This window comes from Condylura cristata, unplaced genomic scaffold (assembly GCF_000260355.1).
Source record: "Condylura cristata isolate star-nosed mole 26May11 unplaced genomic scaffold, ConCri1.0 scaffold00011, whole genome shotgun sequence".
In the NCBI taxonomy this organism is placed as follows: Eukaryota; Metazoa; Chordata; class Mammalia; order Eulipotyphla; family Talpidae; genus Condylura; species Condylura cristata.
The window spans coordinates 26,152,288-26,157,959 of record NW_004567112.1 but is presented as its reverse complement, the minus strand read 5'-3'; positions in this window follow the sequence as shown (position 1 = coordinate 26,157,959).

The window sequence follows — 5,672 nt, the reverse complement described above, 5'->3', positions numbered from 1 at the left end:
AGCGAAGGCCCAGTCTAGACAATGCTTGACAGCGAGGCAGTCAGGCTGTAGAGAGGAATCTGCTGAGCGCGCCGCCCGGGGCCAGCTTCCTTCAGAAGCACTCAGGTACGGTCAGTGTAGAACACTGTGTCTGAAACCTGTTGCTTAGCTGGCTCCTCACACCGCTAAGTGGAGATGGGGGCTGGGTCCCCGAGTCACGGTGAGCCCCGAACTCAGATTGTCCCGTGATGACAGGGCTGTTCTGTTCTCACTCATGATCCATAGAGCCGAGTTTCTGGTCATCTGTGATTTCAGAGAGCACATTTATCAGCGTCATGCCCTCCATATTCTCACAGAGAAGATGTAAGGTCAGTAACAGTGGCCCTTCTGGTCACACACGCAGGAACCTTTGTTAGAACTAGAAAACCTGCCTCTGAGCTCCAGCAGCGTCAGCTCTGTTCATCACTTACTTCCTCAGAATGAGTTTGAGGACTGGTGCAGACCCACGACCCCTAATCTGCAACTTCAGAATCTTACAAGCACTGAGAGCAAAAGATTATTTTTTAATCTGTAGTTTAAATGGCAGCAAACCCTGTTCTGACCTGACTCCTTTGGTAGCAAAACCTGCTTGAAGTGATAGGTGTCTGTGTACGGTTCTGACGATCCTATAAATTAGGGATATTTGCACATTTCTCTGCAGAAGATATCGATGCATTTGATTATGGGGCGTCCTCTTTGGCCTTGGTGGGAAAGTATAAATTTCACAGTATATGTACTATTTTATCTTTCTAAAATATAAAAGGTTTTTCAACCTCCAAAGTTATGAACCCAAGGTTTGGGATCTGGATTTGCTGATTTTGGTAGGTCGCTAACACATGGACTGGGGGATAAAAAGTGCTAAGAGGAACGTTGCTCAAGCGGGAACAAACACCAAGTGCTCAGCGTTGCCAGCCACTGGGATTCTGGCTGCAGGCTGTGGGGGCCCTTCTCCCCCTCCCCAGGGTCCACCTTCCCTGTCTCCTGGGCAAGGTCTAAGGGTACACGCCATAATCAAATGCATCAATATATTCGGCAGAAAAATGCGCAAATTTCATAATTACTGCTCTCTCACACCCCTGAAGGCCTTCCCTCGGCATTGCCACTTCTGCAGCTGTCCTCGTGGGGTGAGCCCCCTTCTCAGGACAGATGTGTCACCACGTCTGGCCCTCCCTTGCACCAGATGCCCCCCAGATCCTGTCTTTCATCTCACCTTGCGCGCTCAACCAGGGGCCTTCCGGATTCAGGAACAAGGCCAAGCCAACTCTGCCTGGGAGCTTTCTCCCTCCCACCCGCACACACCCCAGTCCTGACAATGAAGGGCTGATTAGAAGGAAGGCCTCGCATAGGATTCAGGCAGGAATCGAGATGCTGGGTCCCTCCTCTCCTGTCACGCAGTCGCAGAATAACCCAGGAAGATACTACTTCCGAACATCAGAAGGCAGCTGCTGCTGACTCCTGGGATTGCAGACACCTGAGGAGCCATTCAGGACCCCCTGTGCCTTCTTTGCTTCCTGGCGGCTGCCTGAGTTATCAGCAGTGGGCTGAACGTTACCAAGACTTTCCAGAAAGCTTGGGGCTGACTGCTGGACTCCTCCCAGAATGGGCTGTCTCTGCTTTTCATTGAAAGAGCCCACCCCAGCTTGATATGCTGGCAGCTCTCAGTTCTGCTGGGGCCAGGCCCTGAATATTCCCTCCTAAGGGACTGAGGCCGGCTCTCTGCTGTTAGTCTTGAGTCGAGTGAGAAGAACCCAATAACAGGGAGAGCCACAGGTCCTAGAGAGAAGGGCACAGATCCCCCAGGGAGGGGCTAGACAGGGCTTTGCATTCTCCTTGAACGCTTTATTGAGACCCTGAGCAAACTCGGGAGGTCTGGGAGGCCAGTGGCTGTGGGCTCAGAGGCGAGCCTGTCTGGGCTGAGGCCATGGCCGAGAGCTCTTGGGCTGTAGGTTGGCACAGTCACGATGCCAGGAACCCTCTCCGCTCCTTTCCCTTCCCGTCCTCACCTGCTGCTGTGCACAGCAGCCCCGCCACTAGCCACCCTCTAACGCCCGCCCCACCTCTGCTTTCTCGAACTCTGGCCTCTCCAGGTCCACCATCTCTTACCCACACTCCTTCTGGGCTAATTCAACAGTCCCTCAAGGGCCTTGGACTACCAGTCCCTACCACCTCCAGGACCTCTCCTCAGGACCCCTGGGGGGCCCCAATCCAAGAGATCATGTCCCCAGCCTCTGTTGCATGTCACAGACTGGGGTCCAAACTGCGGCTGTGGTCGATGGTGGCGCAGAAGCCCCTGCATCGATACCTGCTGGGGGCAGTCGCCCCCACAGAGAAGCCCTCCTCCCCTTCCCACCTCTCCCCCAAGGCCAACAGAGGGGTCAGACACCAGGAGGCAACCCCAATTCCTCCTCACCCTCCTAGCAGCACCCTCAGCCCCTCCATCTACTCCAGAGGAGCAGCAGGTGGGGCGCTGGGGAGCCAGTTTCTCCCCTTCCCAGCTGACATTCAGCTCTCATCTCCATCTTGCTTCCCTTTCCGTAGGTGCTCGTCGGGGCCATTCCAGGGAGGAGAGATAGACGGTGTGCTTTATCTGTCAGCTATGCACATGGGTACACACACTGGGGAAATGAAACACCAAGGGGGCAGGAAGGGGCGGGAGCAGTGGCCTTGCAGCCCAGATCATCACTAAAAAGTGCAGATGAGAGGCAGGTGGAGTGAGAAGGGCAGACGGTCACTGTCCTAGCAGAGGGGGACAGTGGCAAAAGACTGGGTAGTGGCTGAGCAGGCATGTCAAGGACTTGCTGATGGGTGTGAGGGGGTCTAGAGTAACTGGAGGCCGCTGTGATGTCCAAACTTCAAAGGGCAGCAAGTAAACAAGATGTCCCTCTATTAGCTGGTTGGTTTTTTGGTTTTGGTTTTTTTTTTTTTTTTTGGTTTTTTTTTTTTTTTTTAGGTAAGTTAGATCAGAAAGGAGGTCACAGGAGGTGTGACAGTGACATCTCATCATCAAAGGGCAGCGATTGAACAAGATGGCAAGTTCCCCCATTAGCTTCCGAAACATTAAGGTAATAACCCTGAGTACTGTCAGAGTGGAAAGAAGCACCCCCACTGTTGGGGAACCTGGCGCCCTGCTTTCAGAAACTATTTGGCTTTATGGATTAAGAATGTAAAAATGTCTACCCTTTGGATCAGTCCTTCCACGTCTGGGACTGCATCCCTGAGAAAAATCCCCAACATGGGAGTCCTGATATTGTTTCCTCCAATTAGCCATGAAGGCCAGAGGGACCCTGACATGCTGCCCCTCTAGGCCCCGGGCCCTGCACTCAGCTCTCCATTGCCACCCCTGCTGGCCTGGTCTCCCACCTGGAGCATCTGTCTCAGGATGTGACTGTCTTCTCCAGTGGGCATTGGTAAGCATGCAGCTCCCACACCACCACCCCACTCCCCACCTGCCTTCTGTTCCTGGACTGCCCAGCAGGGCTCCACCCCTTGACCATCAAAGAATCCTCTCTCTTCTATACTCAGTACCACCAAGGCCAGTCACCCTTCCCTGGGCACAAGGCTAAGAGGACAGCTTGGAGCAGTTTCCCACCATGATGGAAGGTTTTTTCTGGAGGCTCTCCACGTAGGGCATGGCCTGAACCCGTCCTAAGACTCCTGCACAGTGGTCCTGACCCTCGGTAGGGCTGACTGAGAAGGGCCACTCAGAATGAGGTCTGGTCCTGCTCTTCTACCTCTCTCCAGCTCCTAGGAAGGACAGAGTTTCTCTGAGCTCAACAACCAAACACACTAAACACTTCACAAAAGAGACTGGAATTTTCTCAATATCTGGGGTCAGAAGAAAAGAATTTTCCACATCATGCAGTCTGCTACCAGATAGCATCCAAGTTCAAGCAAGGAAATGGCACTTACTCATTTGCAAAGCCATGAACAGTGCACTCGGTGCCAGCCTGACCGGGCATAGAGTCTGCCGGTGGTCAAGCACCCGACTCGGGCCTCACAGCCTTGTAAGGGAAATGCACCTGTGTCATCAAGAATTAGTTTGAAATTAGCTTTAAGTGAAGTTTAGTTAGTAACATCTTAATTGCATGGGAAGACAATACTCTGGTCATTCTTGATACTCAAAAAATATCATATTTTCAATTGAGTCGCATGCCCGCTGACCTTGCCCACAGCCACCAACCCAGCCAGCGAGCCCCCCACCTGCGTCATGTCTCCAGCTTGTGCTCTGGCTGTGAAGTCTCAGTGTCCTGCCCCATGTTGCCACCTAGAGCTCTAGGAATCTCCAGGGGATTCCTCTCCTCCATCAGGCTTCTCTGAGTCAGGACTCGCTGTAGGACTCGACTCTTAGGTGAGCATGGCTGGAGCGAGGTCTAGACAGGGGTGTCCCAGCCAACCACCTGCCTGTGTCCCAAGAGGCCACTTACTTCTGTTGAGATACAGGCGTTTTCTCCAAGAAACTCCCACAACATGACCAAAGTCTAGAGGCCGGGATCCCCACCTCCACAGCCCAGACCTTCTCTCAGGATCACGTTTTGGCCCATGGCCACAGTGCAGCCTCACAAATTTCTTCAGATATGTTTTCACGTCTAAACTTTACAAGAAAGGGTCAGAACTCTAGTCATTTCCCTCCTTCAAACAACTCCCCAGAGAACCACTTTCCACTAGTTTGTCTACCTGGGCCAGATCTGAAAGGGTCACAGCCCATGTATGAGAAGCATCAGCTAGTGTCAGTGCACAATCATGGGTAGAGTTGGGGCGTCATTGACCTGCAATCCTCGGTCTACTCCCCACTCTGCCTGTGGACCCACAGACCCTAACATCCTAGCTTCCTGGTTCTAGCCTCATCCTGAGTGCAGACCCCAGGGGAAGACAGGATCCAGATAATCTTCACCTCAGCACATCCCCAGGCCCCAGAGGCCCCAAGCAGCATCCTGGGATGTCACCTGTAGCTGTAGCTTGGCTCTGGAGAGGAGGGAGGATGCTCCTTTCCTGCTGGCCACCTCCCAAGAATTACAGGGAGCTGGGACCCAGCCCCACATCAGGCTTCCTGCCCCACTGAGTCACCCAACCACTTTTGTGGGCATTGGGCATTTGGGCTCCGGGGCCACCTGTTGTGGTTTGGGCTCTGTTGCTTCCTAGTCGTGTGAACTGGAGAAGGTTATTTCATCTCTCTGTATCTCTATTCCATCAGATCTAAAATGCGAGGGCATTATAGCATCAACATGACAAGGTTGTTGTGAGGAACAAGTAAGCCAGTGCCAAAATTTTTAAGCTGCAGGTTCTCAACCATTTGCCAATTATAAAACCAAGTCACTGGGTTAGGACTAGCATTTAACATAAATAGAGTGGAAACAAGAGCACAGCTCTCTTCAGAGAGGTCAGAACTCACATCTGTCCGGTGTGTGACATAAACCGTTCCCAGATGTTCCTCCCGTGAGGCCCAATTGTGGATGTGGAAGATGTTAGTGGATCAAATTCGGGTCAAGGTGGGGCAAGGACATGCACTCAAAGCCTGGAATCCCTCCGGGCAGTTCTAGAGTGTGTGCCTGTGGACCAGAAAGTGCCCTTACTGGGTAACCTGTTCTCCTGGGAAGAGAACAATGGGACTGGACATGGATGTGCTGGAGCCGCTGGAATAAAGCAGTCAGGCAATG